The sequence below is a fragment of the Neomonachus schauinslandi genome, chromosome 9, assembly GCF_002201575.2.
Source record: "Neomonachus schauinslandi chromosome 9, ASM220157v2, whole genome shotgun sequence".
Lineage (NCBI taxonomy): Eukaryota > Metazoa > Chordata > Mammalia > Carnivora > Phocidae > Neomonachus > Neomonachus schauinslandi.
In genome coordinates this window covers 34,546,904-34,566,284 of record NC_058411.1, presented here as the reverse complement: position 1 = coordinate 34,566,284, position 19,381 = coordinate 34,546,904, and the positions used below count along the sequence as shown (strand labels likewise).

At 37.1% G+C, this 19,381-nt stretch overlaps 1 protein-coding gene across 3 annotated transcripts in view; it reads left to right on the top strand.

Moving 5' to 3' along the window:
• The window catches only part of FUT8 (fucosyltransferase 8), a 327,874-nt gene that overhangs the window by 96,423 nt on the left and 212,070 nt on the right, over positions 1-19,381 (top strand). The window contains exons 1-2 of one of the 3 annotated variants that reach the window (XM_044918091.1): positions 435-465; positions 13,351-13,440. The exons of 1 other annotated variant lie outside the window; for it this stretch is intronic. The gene's annotated coding sequence lies outside the window, so the exon portion shown is untranslated. Of the gene's footprint in view, positions 1-434; positions 466-13,350; positions 13,441-19,381 lie in introns of those variants that run through there. One more of the 3 variants, XM_044918090.1, reaches the window with a different exon arrangement.

Below are 19,381 nucleotides of genomic sequence, written 5' to 3'. Positions count from 1 at the left end.
TGTGAAAATAAAGGAAGAAACAGAAACTATTAGGAGGGAAAATAAAACTGAAGCTTTAAAAAGATAGGAAAAATGAAATGTGAAAAGCAGTTTAATTTTATTTAGGGACTGGCTATCTATTTACCTTATTACCAAAACTTAATGTTGTCACTGTCTCTTCTTTCGTCTTCCTCCTTCCTCTGCTGGTTCCCTCTGAAAAAGGCGCTAGTGTGGTGTGGTGTGATGTGGTGTGATACAGTTCAGTGCAGTTCTGGGTTTGTCACTGATGACCAGCATAGTCTTGGATTTAAAGTTTGTGTATTTAAGACATACAAAAGTGAATAATTTTGAATTACTTTGACTTCTGAGCTTCAGTTACGGTACTTCATGAAAAATGAGATTAGGTCTTGGTTGTGACTATAAGATTGTTGGGACAATCAAATGAAATCACATGAAAATGTTTTAATAACTGAAGACTTCACAAAGGTAAATAATGTATTTTTTGTAACTATAGATTCAATCCAGCTTGACAAATACTTGAGTGTCCAATAGGTCAGAACCAGGGTTGTAGACTTTTGAATTCACGAAGATAGAGTCCTTGCCTTTAAGATACTTTCTGTGTAATTTGGGGAAGAAACAAAATATATAATGCAAATGTCTGTAGTGTATGACAGAATATGAAAAGGGTAATGAGAGGTTCAACTGACCCAGATTGTGGCTTAAGTTAAAGAGCTACCCCCCTGAATCTGCTCGAACGAAGTGCATGAGACGCGGTATGCCACAAGTGACAGAGTATTTTGACCTTTTCTTATATATCTTCTGCTTTTTGAGCCTTTAAGTAAGAGTGGGCAGATTTTTAACTTGCATTACAATGTGGTGAAAGTCTAAACTTGGGCTCTTTAATATTTGCAGATGGGAGCTTACTGGTTTTTTAGGTGTACAGACATGAATCCGTAGCTGAGTCAAAGTGTCACAAAGAATGTATAATTTTAGATTTGATGAGTATTGTCAATGGGATAGGTTCTAGATTTTAACATCCGGGTTGGATCCCTTGACAGGGACATAGAGAACGATTAAAGGGAAGCTTGAGGAACATCTGTCCAGCCTCCTTGAAGATAACTTTTACAGGGTCCCAGAATTAGCTTGACTGTTTCTCATAGTGAGGAATCTTTCTGTTATGTGATGACGTACACTTTCTTATGTGCTGTTGTGTTTGGAATTCTTTGTTTTTGTCAGACCAAATGACCTTCTGCTCCATCTACTGCTCTGTGTTTTTTTACATTTTATTAGATACGCTACAGGCTTGAATAAGGAGAGAACCTATTGATGGGGCAGCCAGAAATAGAAGAGGAGAATGATAGGTTCAGGAAACAAGTCAAAAAAGGAAATAATAATGCTAGTAACTAATACTTATTAACATTGAAGTTCCAGGTCCTGTTCTAAATGCTTTTCTTTTATTACCTTACAACAACATATGGTATTGATATTTTAATAGTAAATAGTAATTAAATGAAATATTAATTTAATGTTAAATGGTAATATTTATCCTTGTTACAGATAAGGGAGCTGAGCTATAGTGCTTTGCACAACGAGAGGCAGGGTTCATACTAGGCGTATTTGATTCTATACACCAAACTAACACTACCACATACTGCTTGTTAGAGATAATCTGGAGGCCCTTTTAGGAAAAATTCTCAGCCTCCTCTTCTCTAAGTACAGTACTCATTAAAGTTAAAAGATGAATATTTTAAGGCAAGTAACTTGGTTGGCAGAGGTGGGGTAGAGGAGGTGAAATATTATAGAATTTATTCAACATTTTAAGACTGAATGAAGTTATCAGAAAGGAAGGAACCTGAATACGAATATAATCTACTTTGCAAATCAGGGAGAAAGGAAATTTTGGTTAGGCTATTGTAATGACTAGACTTTATGATGCTAGATAGTCATGAAAGGTTGACGTAGAAATAGTTTCATAAGAGCTTATGATTGATCACTAGTTTGTAGACCAGCATCATCCAATAGAAATATAATGTGAACCATGCATGTAATTTTACATTTTCTGGTAGCCACATTAAATAAGGTAAGAAGAAACGGGTGAAAGTAGTTTTAATAATATATTTTATTTAACCTAATATATTAAAAATATTACCTCGACTACCAATTAATATAAAAATATCAATGAAATATTTTGCATTCTTCCTAGTAAGTATGAAATGAGTGTGTATTTTACACTTAGAGTTTCTCAGTTCAAATTAGCCATATTTCACATGCTGAATGGCCACATTTGCTACTGACTACCTTACTCGACGGTGCATTTATGTACCATTAAAAGATAAAAGATTGGTTTCTCTTGTTATGTTCATAAAACATTTCTGATTGAATTACAGATAGATAGTTTATACTCCCTCTGTGTATAACACACAAAGAGTGGAGGTTGATCTGGGGCCAAAAAGACATCACTCACTATTCAGTTGTGTCTAGAGAATCTGCTCAGGAGGGGAATATATTTTTAATATTTAGTAAGAAGGGATGGGGAAAGATTTACCAAATGTTTAGGCTTCCTGCTGTTTGAGGTTCTGTGGGTGTTACATAGTTAGAGGGACTTCCAGGGGACTCCAGAGAATTTCTGCTACGTCGTAAGTGCTGGGCTCTGGTTTTATATAAAGACTACAGTGCTTTTTCTGTAGACAGAGCTGTGGAGGAGAAGCACACAGTTCTTACTCTTAAAACATGGCGTTTGTTAGTGACTCTGCCTGGAACCCTTCACAACCTCACTAATTTGCTTTTTGTGGGATTTAATGTTTACGGTTACATTCCTCAGGCAGGAATTTCTAAATCTGCCTTTTCCTCCAAAAAAAAAAAAAGGCTATATCTAATTAAATTTACCACTTAAAAATGACAAAATCATAATTGGGACACCTGGGTGGCTCGGTCTGTTAAGCATCTACCTTCGGCTCAGGTCATGATCCCAGAGTGCTGGAATCGAGCCCCACATCACAGGGGCTTGCTTCTCCCTCTCCTCCCCGCTTGTGCTCTCTTTCACTATCTCTGCTCTCTCTCAGATAAATAAATAAAATGTTAAAAAAAAAAAATAAATCTTTCATAATTGTAAAAGTGTAATATGCATTCTTTGTAAAAATTTGGATAATAGAGATACCTACTTTTATGTGTTTTAATCAATGGATCTCCAGCAGAAGGAAGCATTATCGCTTTGGTTCCTTCCTGTAGTGCTGGGGTTCCTTGAGCTCTGTAGCGTTCCAGTGAATCAGAACCTCTTTGGTTTGTATGGGAGAGGTATTCTCTCCTTAAAGGAGAGGGTGAGCAAATGGGATATATTTGTTCTCCCCTGGCTGAGTTATATTTGTATATTGTTCTGTATTATGTATCATATTTTATATTTAGCTAAGAGCTTAATTTTAATGCATTTAATTTCAAAACTTTCTAGAGAGTTACCTACAAATTGTAAGGTTTATAAAACTAAATAACAGCCACAAGACTTATATTAACTTGTTGAGAGTTACCAGGTTAAAATATAAGTTCTGCTCTGTGCAATTTTAACAGAATAGAATATGCTTTTATCATTAGTAATTTCCATTTTCTGAATTTGTAGTTTTGGTGGTTATGTAGTTTGGTGGAGGTTATCAGTGTATACATATCTTTTTTTGCATGACTAATTGTATTTGTTGTGAATGTGGTTCAAGTGGGGGAGGTTTGTGGAAACCATTGCTTACCATTTTTAGAGGTAGCTGGTTGGAACAGGCAAGCTAGAAATGTACTTGGGAGAAAGAAAATGGTGGCCATTTGGGAGGCACTGAGATGAGGGGAAAACAGATGCTTTGAGAAGAGGTCCAGAATATTTTAAAAAATAAATGATTCATACAGAAAACTTAATCATTAGGAACATAAGCAGATTTTACGAAATTTGAGTAGAAAGCATCATGAAGGAGAACTTTGAATTGCATATTTATTATGTTCATATTTTGTGTGGATAAAATATAGAAGTCTCTGGTTGTTTTGAATTCATCCCCTTGTAGCTTCTTATACTCTTAACTAAGGATTATAGCCCTTAGATGTGGGAAGTCATGAGACTGAGTTTGTAATGTTTTTGAGTTCAACAGCTTTATGACTTAGACTGGATTTTGTTTACCTGCCTATATTCATATTGTCTGCTGGAATGTTAACAGTCATACTGACCCCCATTGTGGAGTTATTGCTAATTTATAATTTTAAAGTGCTGTGAAAACATTAAATGCTCTTTAAATATTAAGTATTGTATTTATTAGTAGAACATTCCATAATATAAAGTAGTTCACTCGTTAACCTGTACTTAATTTTGCTTATTATAATTACCTATCGTTAGCCACCCATCATAGTATATACCTTTCAGTTCTTAGTCATATAGGAACATTTGTGAGACATGCTTAGGCCATGGTTGACCCAGGGATGATTCAGGAAAATTCTTCTAAAGTGTAGTTATGACTATGGAATGGTTTTATACCTACTGTTGTTCTCCTGCTGTTTCTGGAAGCTAGCCTAAGTTAAAATAAAGAGTTCAGGTTTTGGAGTCACAGGTATCATCTTGAATCCTTTCTCTGCTCCTTAACTATCTCTGGGCAAATTACTTGCCCAGACAAGTTATTAAACCTTAATTTCCTCAACTGCAACTTGGAAATAAGTAACAACCATGTCTTGGGGTCATTATGATGACCCCCACAAAATAATCTCTTACTAGGGATAATAGTAGCTTACTGTTTTTTCTTCTTTTTAAAATTTATTTATTTATTTTTAAGATTTTTTAATTTATTCATTTGAGAGAGAAGTGCAAGTGAGTGAGAGCATGAGCTGGAAGGAGGGAGAGAGGCAGAGAGAGAAGCAGACTCCCCGCTGAGCAGGGAGCCCGACACTTGGCGTGATCCCAGGACCCTGCAGGGATCATGACCTGAGCCAAAGGCAGACGCTTAACGACTGAGCCACCCAGGTGCCCCTCTTGTGCCCCTCTTCTTTTTTTTTTTTAATAAAGACTTTTTTTAGAACAGTTTTATGTTCACAGCAAAATCGAGAGGAAGTTATAGAAATTTGTCTTATATCATCTGCCCCTACACATGCATAGACTCTTCCATTATCAACATTCCCCACCAGAGTGGTACATTTGTTTTAATTGATGAACCTACATTGACATATAATAATCACCCAAATCCATAGTTTACCTTAGGCTTCATTCTTGGTGTTGTACATTCTGTGGATTTGGACAAATGTATAACATGTATCCATCATTATAATCGAGAGTATTTTCACAGCCCTAAAAATCCTTTCTCCTTTCTACCTATTCATCTCCCCTGCTCTTTCCCTAACTTCTACCTGTGGACAGCCCCTGATTTTTTTTTTTATACTGTTCGCATAGTTTTGCCTTTTCTAATATGTCATATAGTTGGAATCACACAGTATGTAGCCTTCTCACATTGGTTTCTTTTCACTTTGTTTCCTCCATGTCTTTTCATGGGTTCATAGCTCATTCCTTTTTTAGTGCTGAATAATATTTCATATGTATCAAAGTTTACTTTTTCATTTACCTTTACTAAAGGACATTTTGGTTGCTTCCAAGTTTTTCAGTTATGAATAAAACTGCCACAAACATCCATATGCAGAGTTTTTGTGTGGATATTAGTTTCAGCTAGCAGCTAGTTTAATAAGCATTTATTTATCTTAGAAACTGTTATAGACTTTACATGCATCTGTAATAGATTATGTAAAGTTCATGGCCCATAGTAATATATGTCCAACAACTGGTTGCTATTATTTCTTCTCTCTGTTAGTTCCGAGCATGTAGTTTAATCAGAAGTCGAAGCTGTTAAGATGAGGGATAGGAGTGGGTAGTCTGATCAGACCTAAAGGACTTATAGGGAAGTTGAGAGTGGTTTGAAGATGAAGTATATATGAAAGTGTAATTTAAGGATAATCTGCATCATAATTACTTAGGAAGTTTGTTAAAATATATAGTTTTGGGTTCATCCTCAGAAACTCAGACTTTATGATTCAGAATCTCTGGTCATGGGCCTGTGAGTCTACAATTTTATGAGCTTAATATGTAATTCTGACTGACATTGAAGTTGAGAATCATCTTTTTAAGTTTATTTTTCCTGATGAAAAAATGATTCGAGTGATTTTTAAATAGTTATTTTTCTTTGATACAATAGGTTTTCTATTTTATTGGTGATGGAGGTAGTAAATTTTTTTCATTTAAATTTTTATACATGCATAATAAATACGATTTTTCTGTTATGAGGGTTGGAGGAGTAGTGATTAGTCATTTGACTCATTTAGTAAACATAACTTATTTGAGGTATATTTTATTTTGTCATAAATAGATCATATTTTACTTTATTATTCAAATGTCTTTTGGAATAGGGTAGCAAAGGAAGGTAGACTGAGAACACATACTATTACGAAGATAGGTGGACAGAGGAAGAGAGTGGTTTTCTGGTTTTAACTAGAAGGAAAAAATAACTACAAATAATTTACATAACTAATATGGATAATTAAAACCTGATGGAAATTTTCAAGGAGTTTTGGTATGGGTTGAGTTTTTTGTGTGGGTTGAGTTTTTTGGTATGGGGAATTTTCAAGGAGTTTTGATATGAGTTTTGTTAGTCATATTAGTTAATGAAAAGAGTCATATCAAGAATACTCCACTTCTGGGGCGCCTGGGTGGCTCAGACGGTTAAGCATCTGCCTTTGACTCAGATCGTGATCCCGGGGATCTTGGGATCGAGCCCCACATCGGGCTCCCTGCTGAGCAGGGAGACTGCTTCTCCCTCTCCCTCTGCCTGCTGCTCCCCATGCTTGTACTCTCTCTGTCTTAAAAAAAAAAATCTATGGGGCGCCTGGGTGGCTCAGTTGGTTAAGCGACTGCCTTCGGCTCAGGTCATGATCCTGGAGTCCCGGGATCGAGTCCCGCATCGGGCTCCCTGCTCGGCGAGGAGCCTGCTTCTCTCTCTGACCCTCCCCCCTCTCATGTACTCTCTCTCATTCTCGCTCTCTCAAATAAATAAATAAAATCTTTTAAAAAAAAAAAAAAAAAAAAAATCTAAAAAAAAAAAAGAATGCTCCGCTTTGTGTTTTTTGACACTTGCTTTGCCTTCTAAAAACATGCTTCTTTTGGGTATTGTCAGTGTTGGCTTCCTGCGACTCTTACTCCATTCGTTGGGAAATCAGGTTGCATCCTACTGTGCTACACTTGGACATTAGCTTTCTTTCTTTTCTCTCTCTCTCTCTCTCTTTTTTTTTTTTCTTGAGAGAGGGGAGGGGAGGGTGGTGCAGAGGGAGAGGGAGAGGGAGAGAATCTTAATCAGGCTCCATGCCCAGTACAGTACTCAATCTCATGACCCCAAGATCATGACCTGAGCTGCAATCAAGAATTGGACACTTAACTGACTGAGCCCTCAGGCTCCCTGAACCTCAGCTTTCGTAGATTCTTCAGGTAAAACCTTACCCAAATGAACCAATGAATTGCTTCAAGTCATAGTTTTACACTTAGGTGTTTAGAAGAGTGTATTTCAGTGAGTCTTTGGTATTTTTAGTCCTCAAATCTTTCTGGCTCCAGCATCCACTTTAATAGCTCTTATGGGTTAAGCAACTCTGTTTTTTTAATACCTATAGTTTTGTTCATTCTCAGCAACTAGGTCACTAGAACTTTGTCATTGTTAATGAAAAAGGTACTATATACTTTTTTTTTTTTTTTAGGAGTATGTTTGGACTGAATGAAGTTAAGGCATCTTAGAAATTGTTGCTTTGCTTTAAATACTCAGGATATAATTTTGCATATTTTAAATTCAATCTGTTTGCTGGTACAATTACATTATTTACCTTTGAGAACTTTGGCTATTCTATCATGCTATTAGTCATGCTATTTAGAATTCACATGAATTATTACAACTTATTAGTAATAAAGTAAGTCAGAGCCTCTGACTTCTTTAAAAGTTGTCTTCGATATTTTCAAAAGTAACATTTGGGTCTTACTGGGACTGAAAATTTTACTTCTGTTATGACAGAAGCAGAGAATGGACCTTTTGAGAAGTTAGGAGCAGTGGAGTACAGAAGAGGAGAAAAATCAGACTAAATTTATGTCATGCCTGTTTCATTGTAAAAATAATCACGGCCTTTTAAATACTTTACTTTTCTGAGGGTGGTGGCGATGGTGGCAGTAGGAGCAATTGTAGGGGTAAATTAAGGAGGCATTGAGGAGAACATACCTCCTAATAGGAGCTTTCAGTTATTTCCCAAATGTAGATAACTAAGTGATTATTACCAAAAAGTTTTCTTCCATGGGATAGTCTCACATGCAGTATTTTATCCTACAGTGTTGACAGTGCTGGCATTATAAGCAACCTCTGGAGTTCTTGTCTTCTCTGTCATGTTCCTCTCTGTTTTAAGTGGGACCACAGACTTATAACGGTGTTGATGTAATTAGATCACTATTACAACTCTGTTGATCTTTTTTTTTTAAACCAGAGAAAAGCACACTGATTTTTTTCTTTTACTCTCATAGTGTTCTTACTACCAATAATTATACTTTTCTCCTGAATGTTTTGGGATGGTATTGGTAAATGCAGTATTATTTTGTGGTTAAGTTTAAGCTAAGACTATCTGGGTTCAATTCTCAGCCTTGCCACTTACTAATTGTGTGACCTGAGGAAAGCTATTTTATATAACTCTTGCCTGAGTTTTCTTATCTGTAAAACAGGGATTATAAAATTACTTTATAGCCATATGTTGAGGATTAAATCATTTTGTAAAGAACAATGCCTACAAATTGTATAGGCTGAATAAATATTAGTTATTAAATATTATTAAAAGTTATTCACTTACTAAAGTTGTATTCTTAGAAAACTCTAGTAGATTTTAAAAGTAAAAATATTTAGGGGTGCCTGACTGGCTCAGTTGGTGGAGCATGCGTGAGTTCAAGCCCCACGTTGGGTGTAGAGATTACTTAAAAAAAAAAAAAAAAGTAAAACTGTTTAAGACAAAAAAAATTCAACTTAGTTATTTTTAAGTTGGAGTTTGAACACACAAACTCTCAAACCCTTTTCATACTGTTACAGAATGATGTTTTATTTTTTCAAACTTTAATGTGCATACAGATTACTCAGGGATCTTGTTAGATTCTTGGTAAGACCTGAGAAGCTACCTGTCTAGTAAGCTCCACTGGTAATCTGGATGTAGCTAAGTCCTTTGGCCATACCTTGAGTATTAAAGTTATAGAATGTTCCAGTAAGTGGTTCTCAGTCCCTCTGTCAGTACTTTATAAAACACTTGAGTGGTTTTTTTTTTAAGATTTTATTTTTAAGTTATCTCTACACCCAACATAGGATTCAGCTCACAACGCCGAGGGCAAGAGTCACTCACTCTACTGACTGAGCCAGCCAGGTGCCCCTGTTTTGTTTTGTTTTAATATGCTTAGGCTCCATCTCAGACTGGTTAAATCAGATCTCTGGCATTGTGTTCTGAGCATCATCATCATTATTACTATTTTATTATTTTTGTAAAAAATACTCTAATTCATTCTCATGTGTAAACAGCATTTAACTGATTGAACTACCCAGGTGCCCCCAATATATTACTTCCTTAAGTTGTGTTTCCATACTTCTTGCATCCATTTCCCATATTGCACCAATTTTGAGGGAGAGGCAGTAAATATTTTCTCATAGACTATCATGTTTTCAGAAAATAGTTTCCAAAGTGATCAAGATCATACTGGATTTTATTCTATCTAGCCACGATGTATCAGTTAGAATCTGGACAGGGAAGCAGTCTACACTAGATCTTTCTGCCAAGAAAATTTAATATAGTGAATGGATTATACAGGTGTTGGAGGTTGAAAAAACAAAAGGGAAATACTAGAGTAACACAGGGAAAATAATTGTAGAAAGCCACAACCATCAGTACTGGGAGAACAAAAAAGGGCTTAGGAGTAGAGTTGGGGCTCACAACTTATGGCGGGAGTACCGCCTGGCTGCTGCTGATACTTCTGAGAGTGCTGTAAAAATTGGTGGCTGTCACCAGCTGCTGCTGCTGGAGTGGAGGGCCTATGCTAGGGCAGCCCTGACTGGAAAAAGCAAGTTTCTCTTTCTAGTGCCCTTATTGGCAGCATGAAGAAGTAGTTTCCAGAGTCGATTTTCAGCATCACTGTGCTGAGTATTTAAGGGTGGATTTGGAGCTAAAAGACAAGAGCTGAATAATGAGCACATACAGCTTTCTCCTCTTCTGGTTACATGACGGCATGGGCTTTTGGTCTCTTGGTCTCTTTCTTAGCTACTGAGACTGCTGCATGCTCTTAGAGTCTAGGATTTGGAATGAAAGGAGTTGTTATTAAATTAACTCATCTAGGGGTGCCTGGGTGGCTCAGTCTGTTAAGCATCTGCCTTCGGCTCAGGTCATGATCCCGGAGTCCTGGGATTGAGCCCCAAGTCGGGCTCTCTGCTCAGCAAGGAGCCTGCTTCTCCCTCTCCATTTGCCTGCCATTCTGCCTACTTCTGCTCTCTCTGTCAAGTAAATAAATAAAATCTTTAAAAAAATAAATTAACTCATCTAGTTCATGTGATTCAGGGACATGTGATGGGACTACCTGCTCTAAGTTAACTCTGTCACAGCCTTTCTTGGGATCTGAGATTTAATCATTAGATACTAATTCCTTTGGCTCTTAAGGGGTTTCTGTTTTTCAAGATCCCTTATTTAAAATACAAAAATTGGGGCATCTGGGTGACTCAGTAGGTTAAACATCTAACTTTAAAAGTAAAAATATTTAGTGGTGCCTGACTGGCTCAGTTGGGATCAAGCTCTGTGTTAGGCTCCCTGCTCAGCAGGAAGTCTGCTTGTCCCTCTGCCCCTTCCCCTGTTCATACTCTCTCTCTCTCAAAAAAATAAATCAAATCTTGAATAAAATAAAATACAAAGATTGTGGGAGGAATAATGATGCTTTTAAACCAGAGGTTAAAAATTGATTGCTTTGTGGCCAAACAATGGCCTGCAGTAAGAACCGGTCTTTGCACAGATTATACCTTCTCTCTCATTCTAATATTCTTCCTGCAGAGATTCTCAAATATTAATATGTCTGTGAATTATTTGGGGATTGTTAAAATGCAGATTCAGATTCAGTCTGTCCCTGGATAGGGCCTGAGATTCTGCATTTCTAACAAGCTCCAATGGGAGGCTAAAGCTACTGGTCCCTAGATTAGACTTTTCTTCTCCCTTTGCTGCTTTGAAAACCACTGGTCTGGCTTGCATCTGCTGTTGGACCTGGGTTTGAGTGGTTGAATGGTGAGTGATCATAAAGGAAGAGTTTCTTGCAAGCTTAACTTTCTAGAAATATTTTGAGCAATCTTAATAGAGATTTATAGCTGTTTCTTTACAGGTGGAATCAGAAGGGCATATGCCTCTGAATAGGTTGAATTTTTGTCCATAATTTTGTTTGACTGCATTGTCTGTTCTGGATGCAGAGGCATGTCTATCACTTGTAGTTTTCCTGGGTTCTTTTCAGTAATTGCATACATGTTTAAGGGGAACTGACTAATGGGAGATAGGATAGGAGGACAATTAATAAATTCATGCATGAGATATCTTGCCTTCATTAGAGCGATTATTCTTGATTAAATAGAGCTACCTCTGGATTTCAAAAATTGCCTTTGGTTTGAATTTCATACTAATTGCATTCCGCCACTTTTGACACTTTCATATACTTAAACTTGTCATCAAAGCATAGGGTTTTGCCTTGAGCCAAATAAATGGTAGTCTTTTTATTTTTTATTTTATTTTATTTTTTTTTAAAGATTTTTTATTTATTTATTTGAGAGAGAGAATGAGAGACAGAGCGCACAAGAGGGAAGAGGGCAGAGGGAGAAGCAGACCCCCTGCTGAGCAGGGAGCCCGATGTGGGACTCGATCCCGGGACTCCAGGATCATGACCTGAGCCGAAGGCAGTCGCTTAACCAACTGAGCCACCCAGGCGCCCCAGTCTTTTTATTTTTTAAAGGATTTTATTTACTTATTTGAGAGAGACAGAGACAAAGAGAGTGAGTGCGGAGGGACGGGGCAGAGGGAGAGGGAGAGAGAAACTCAAGCGGACTCAGTGTTAAGTTGGCAGCCTGATCCCACACCCCTGAGATCAGGACCTGAGCTGAAACAAAGAGTTGGATGCTCAACAGACGGCGCCGCCCGGGTGCACCAAATAAATGGTAGTCTTTTTTTTTTTTTTTTTTTAAGATTTTATTTATTTGACAGAGCACAAGCAGAGGGAGAGAGAGAGAGGCAGGCTCCCTGCTGAGCAAGGAGCCCGATGTGGACTCGATCCCAGGACCCTGCGATCATGACCCAGGCCGAAGGCAGCCGCTTAACCGACTGAGCCACCCAGGCGTCTCAAATGGTAGTCTATCTTAATCGAACTTTGAAGGCAGCCCAAATTTATGAAGTTGTTAATTGCTCTTTACATTTGGATTTTACTTTAGCAAGCCATACCTAGTCACCTGTGTAAAACATTAATCTTTTAGTCGCTATCCTTCAAGATTCTCTCTCTGCAGCTGCCTCATCCCCATTCCTGGATCTTTCCTTTTTTCTCTACAGACTTAGATTTTCAAAGATTCTAGGTACTTTCTTTTTGTCTGATATGAATATTATCCGTAAATTTTTAATTCAGGCTATGAATAGAGAAATAATTGGCCCCTTTATCAGCTGAGGTGAAAGAGTTAAAATGAAAGTTAAGGATTTAGGGGATTCCTACAAAAAGAAGGGTGAAAACTCAGTTTTGGGGTTCTAAACAAAGCATTTTGATTGGCATATAGAGACCCTTGTATGTACATAAACGCCCATATTTGAATATTTATAGAAGATAATCTGTCAAAATTACTGTTATTTTAATTTGCCAAGCTTGGCTGATTGCTGCAGTTGGATGTTAGTTGAATTCTAGATGAGGAACTGTAAATATGATCTAGTGTGAAACATGTTTTTTGTCCTTGAAGCTGTTTGAATATCCGCCCCCCCCATTTGTGTGTGTGTGTGTGTGTGTGTGAGCCTTTTTGTATAGCTGAACTTCCATGTTCTTTGTTAGGGGAAAAAAATTAAAGTGGTGTGAGAACAGTAAATATTAAAAAAATTTTTTTAGTTGGAAAAAAATTTATTCACATTTAGTGATCAGGAATTATTTAAATAAACTATTTTTTCAGTCTTCAAAGGAGCTATCTCTAGAGATTTCAAACCTAGGGACATGTATCTCATTTGAATGACCTGTGAGATTTTATGTGAGATATGTTTCATGTTAACAACAAAGAAAACGTATAATTGTAGATAATTAATGTTACCCCTTTCTTTTCTCATTTTGAACAGTGATAATTTTACTGACCCAGATTCAAGCAATAATATCTTCCTTTGGAAATACCATGTGGTTTTGTCAGCTTATGTTCTAGTGGAAGGAAGGTAAGCCATTTTTCACAGTTAATATTGAAATAACTTTATTAATCAAATTTTTCTCTTTAAAAGTTAAGAAATCCTTTTCTCTTTAGGTAGGTAGTGTTCCTTCACCCAGAAAGCACTATATTATTTATTGATGCTGTATCACTTTTCCTTAAAAGATTCCACTGATACTACATTTATTTCAGTTCTGGAGATAACCAGTGACTTTCTAAAAATCATTTGACATTTTTTGGAGCAGGAGTACATTCTGTGCTCTATCTGCTAGAGTATCTTGTCTCTTAGCCATTTTCACCTTGATAGTTTATTTTTACATATATATAACCACTTTTCAGGATGAGAGAGTCTTAATTTTTGTTTTTTGCTTTTGATGTTTTCATTTATCCCTTGTGAACTGACATAATTGGCTCCATTTTTATTGGTTATTACTTTAGCTAGAAACTATGCCAATTACTGAGTCTTAGTTTTAGTTAGATTCTGACTTTGTTTTAGGATTGCAGGGATGTGGGGTCTCAAGAATATATTTTATGTTTAGCAAATTAAGAATGGAACTTTTAGAGCATTCTTTTCTGTCTTTCACAAGTGTTCATCTTCATTCTCAATTGACAACCTCTTTTTGGGTCGATTAATCTTTTTTCTAGGAGCTTATATGTGTGTGTGTGTGTGTGTTACTGTAGTCACTTTTCCCAATGCTTTTTGTGACCATCCACAAATCATTTCCTATGTATTTCACCCTAATTCCTCATTATCCTCGTAGGAAAAGTATTTGTCCAGCATTGTAGCTCTCCTCTGGCTGAAGAGCAAGATTATTAATAATTCTTTAAGATGTTACCCTTGTTCCTAATTTTGTAAGGGTTCACCATCTGTTCAATATATTAAGGGCTCAGGAATGTCTGTTGTACCTAATACATCACAGATGTGCAAATAATAATAATAAAGTTACATTTATGTGAAGTGAAGATACTGCTAATATGTTCCCTTAGGTTTGGTTATTCTGACATTCTTGTTACGTTTGGGGACTTCTTTGCAACATGCTTTCAAATTTCTTAAGGTGAATTCAGTATTTTCATCTTTTTTAACCAGCATGCCTTTGATTTAGTATGTTAAAACTCAGTTGAATAAAATTTAAGTCAATAATATAAAGAGTAATGAGCTGTTTTACAGTGTAATTTGGAAAAAAAATTAGCTGTATTTCTTGTTATAAGAACAGCAGACAGCACTATACAGTGGACTATGATTTTCTAAGTAAATTAATTTTGATAAAGGTTAATTCCACAATAGCAAATGCTGGGAATTGGCATCCAAATGTAAAATTTCACATACAAATTTTAGTTTTTTACTGTTTTTTTTCCTCCAGAGGAAGAATATGAAAACTTGAGTTTGTTTGGAAGGTATTATCATTCTATTTTAGGAATTAAGAAATAGGCTTTATTTTTCTGCAAATTGAGCAGCAAAGATACCAGTGAATTGCAGTTTTTACTGATAAATTTTTTAAAAAGCTCCTATGGAAATCTAATATTTAGGTCTTTATTTAGGTGCTGTTTTAGTTTGTAATAATTCAGGATCTAAATGATCCCTATAATTTTTGATTATGTGTTTTCATTGCTTCAGAAAGAAAGGATGGAGTGTATTGTTTAATAATTTGCATTTTGGTATTACTTATAGGGTGAACTCTATGATCAGTCGTATTTTAGGTAATTTATGTGCTGTTGAGACAAATTCAGATCTGTTTTCTCTCTCTCCTTAATAGCATAAGAGTGTTATATATCACTTTATCAATTAGTAAAATGTGAAGGTAAAAATTGAAAATGGAGATTTTTCAGTGGTTTTTGGTCTGGCATATAAGTTATCACTCTATCCTGACAGTAAGTAAGAAACTGAACAAACTGAAAAATATTTCAACTTTCTTAGATCTTTCATAGAGGTGAGGTCACAGGGCAAGCTACTATCCCCAAACTGGAGAGACAGACAGGCAAATACGGAGAATGACAACTTACTCTAGCAGAGCATAGAAGCAGAGACCTCTAAGGGAACGCAGTACTGGGTAGGAAAAAACCTAAAATGTAATTAACTAATTGCCAGAGGCTCAATATGGACAAGTCTGAGGTAGAAACTCCAGGGAGGCCCGAGCATAGGAATCCCACACTTTCATGGTTTTACTCCAGTTCTATCATATCTTCACAGTGAGTAGTAGAGAAAAATGCCCTGGTACTTCCTACAGGGAAAGGGGAAAGCAATAATTTTGAAATATGCCAAAGCATTCTGTTTTTCTTAAGATTTACCCTAAAGAAAAGTTATTTTATCAGTGTCTAACCTATTAAGGTATTTTCAGAGTCTAACTGACCTGGAGGAAGGGGAATACCCAACTCGAGCCTGCTTTAGCCTTCCATGTAGGGGAAGATAAGTGTCCAGTTCCAGCCATCCTGTTCCTCCTCTAGCCGTCCTCTTCGACCTAAGGGGTGGGTGTGTGTGTGTGTGTGTGTGTGTGTGTGTGTGTCTGGGTGGGGGCGGGGGTAGGTGCAGGAGGACTGAGAAGAACTTGTGAAGGTCATAACTTGGGAGCACGGACTCACTAAAAGACTAAGACCTAATCATAGGACTATAGAACACTTCTACCCCACATTACTAAATGCCTGTTTGCCACAGTTCCTTTTATCCAGTGCATCATGTCTGGCTTCCAACAAAAAAATTATAAGGCATGTTAAAAAGCAGAAAGCACAGTTTACAGAGACAGAGCAAGCATCAGAATCAGACTCAAACATAGCAGGGATATTGGAATGATCAGACCAAGAATTTAAAACAATTATGACTAATATGCCAAGGGCTCTAATTAAGAAAATAGGCAACGTGAAAGAACAGATGGATAATGTAAGTAGAAAGATGAAAATCTGAGAAAGAAAAAGAAATGCTAGAAATAAAACAATACTGTAATAGAAATGAAGAATGCCTTTGATGGGCTTATTAGAAGACCAGACATGGCTGAGGAAAGATTCTCTCTGAGCTTGAGGATATGTCAGTAGAATCTTCTAAAATTAAAAAGCAACAAGGGCACCTGGGTGGCTCAGTTGGTTGAGTATCCAACTCTTGGTTTCGGCTCAGGTCGTGATCTTGGGGTCGTGGGATCAGGCCCTGTGTTGGGCTCTGTGCTCAGTGTGGAGTCTGCTTGAGGCTCTCTCTCTCTCTCTCTGCCCCTCCCCACCACTCTCTCTCGCTAAAATAAAAGAAGAATTAATACATATTCTTCTGAACTGTTCCAAAAAATAGAAATGGAAGGAAAACTTCCAAACTCATTTTATGAGGCCAGCATTACCTTATTACCTTGATCAAAACCAGACAAAGACCCCATCAAAAAGGAGAACTTCAGATCAATATCCCTGATGAACATGGATGCAAAAATTCTCACCTAAATACTAGCCAATAGGATCCAACAGTATATTAAAATATTATTCATCACGACCAATTGGGATTTATTCCTGAGCTGCAGGGTTGGTTCAACATCCACAAATGAATCAATGTGATACAATATATTAATAAGAGAAAGAACAAGAACCATATGATCCTCTCAATAGTTGCAGAAAAAGCATTTGACAAAGTACAGCATCCTTTCTTGATTAAAACTCTTCACAGTGTAGGGATAGAGGGTACATACCTCAATATCATAAAAGCCATCTGTGAAAAACCCACAGCGAATATCATTCTCAATGGGGAAAAACTGAGAGCTTTCCCCCTAAGGTCAGGAACACGGCAGGGATGTCCACTATCACCACTGCTATTCAACATGGTACTAGAAGTCTAGCCTCAGCAATCAGACAACAAAAAGAAATAAAAGGCATCCAAATCAGCAAAGAAGAAGTCAAACTCTCACTCTTTGCAGATGATATGATACTTTATGTGGAAAACCCAAAAGACTCCACCCCAAAACTGCTAGAACTCATACAGGAATTCAGTCAAGTGGCAGGATATAAAATCAATGCACAGAAATCAGTTGCATTTCTATACAGCAACAACAAGACAGAAGAAAGAAAATTAAGGAGTCGATCCCATTTACAATTGCACCCAAAACCATAAGATACCTAGGAATAAATCTAACCAAAGAGGCAAAGAATCTGTACCCAGAGAACTATAAAATACTCATGAAAGAAATTGAGGAAGACACAAAGAAATGGAAGAACATTCTATGCTCATGGATTGGAAGAACAAATACTGTGAAAATGTCTGTGCTACTTAGAGCAATCTACACATTTAATGCAATCCTTATCAAAATACCATCAAGTCTTTTCAAAGAAATGGAACAAATAATCCTAAAATTTGTATGGAACCAGAAAAGACCCCGAATAGCCAGAAGAATGTTGAAAAAGAAAAGCAAAACTGGTGGCATCACAATTCTGGACTTCCAGCTCTATTACAAAGCTGTCCTCATCAAGGCAGTGTGGTACTGCCACAAAAGCAGACACATAGATCAGTGGAACAGAATAGAGAGCCCAGAAATGGACCCTCAACTCTGTGGTCTTCAACAAAGCAGGAAAGAATGTCCAATGGAACAAAGACAGTCTCTTCAACAAATCGTATTGGGAAAATTGGACAGCCACGTGTAGAAGAATGAAACTGGACCATTTCCTTACACCACACACAAAAACAGACTCCAAGTAGTTGAAAGACCTAAATGTGAGACAGGAATCCTCAACCTCTTCGACCTCAGCTGCAGCGACTTCTTTGTAGAAACATCACCAAAGGCAAGGGAAGCAAGGGCAAAAATGAACTATTGAGACTTCATCAAGATAAAAAGCTTTTGCACAGCAAAAGAAACAGTCAGCAAAACCAAAAGACAACCGACAGAATGGGAGAAGATATTTGCAAATGACATATCAGATGAAGGGTACTTAGTATCCAAAATCTATAAAGAACTTATCAAACTCAACATCTAAAGAACAAATAATCCAATCAAGAAATGGGCAGAAGACATGAACAGACATTTCTGCAAAGAAGACATCCAGATGGCCAACAGACACATGAAAAAGTGCTCAACATCACTTGGCATCAGGGAAATCCAAATTAAAACCTCAATGAGATACCACCTCACACCAGTCAGAATGGCTAAAATTAACAAGTCAGGAAATGACAGATGTTGGCAAGGATGAGGAAAAAGGGGAACCCTCCTACACTGTTGGTGGAAATGCAAGCTGGTGCAGCCACTCTGGGAAACAGTATGGAGGTTCCTCAAAAAGTTGAAAATAGAACTACCCTATGACCCAGCAGTTGCACTACTGGGTATTTACCCCAAAGATACAAATGTAGTGATCCGAAGGGGCATGTGCACCCCAATGTTTATAGCAGCAATGTCCACAATAGCCAAACTATGGAAAGAGCCTAGATGTCCATCGACAGATGAATGGATAAAGAAGATGTGATACACACACACACACACACACACGCGCGCACGCACAATGGAATATTATGCAGCCATCAAAAAATGAAATCTTGCCATTTGCAATGACGTGGATGGAACTAGAGGATATTATGCTAAGCAAAATAAGTCAGTCAGAGAAAGACCAAGTATCATATGATCTCACTGATATGAGGAATTTGAGAAACAAGACAGAGGATCATAGGGGAAGGGAGGGAAAAATGAAACAAGACTAAACCAGAGAGAGAGACAAACCATAAAAGAGACTCTTAATCTCAGGAAATGAACTGAGGATTGCTGGAGTGGAGGGGGGTGGGAGGGATGGTGTGGCTGGGTGATGGACATTGGGGAGGGTATGTGCTATGGTGAGCGCTGTGAATTGTGTAAGACTGATGAATCACAGACCTGTACCCCTGAAACAAATAATACATTATATGTTAATAAAATAATCAAATGCATATCTAGAACAAAATAAAATAAATGGATAAATTAAAAAAAAAAAGATTTAAAAAGCAAAGCGAAAAAAGCCTGAAAAAAAATTAA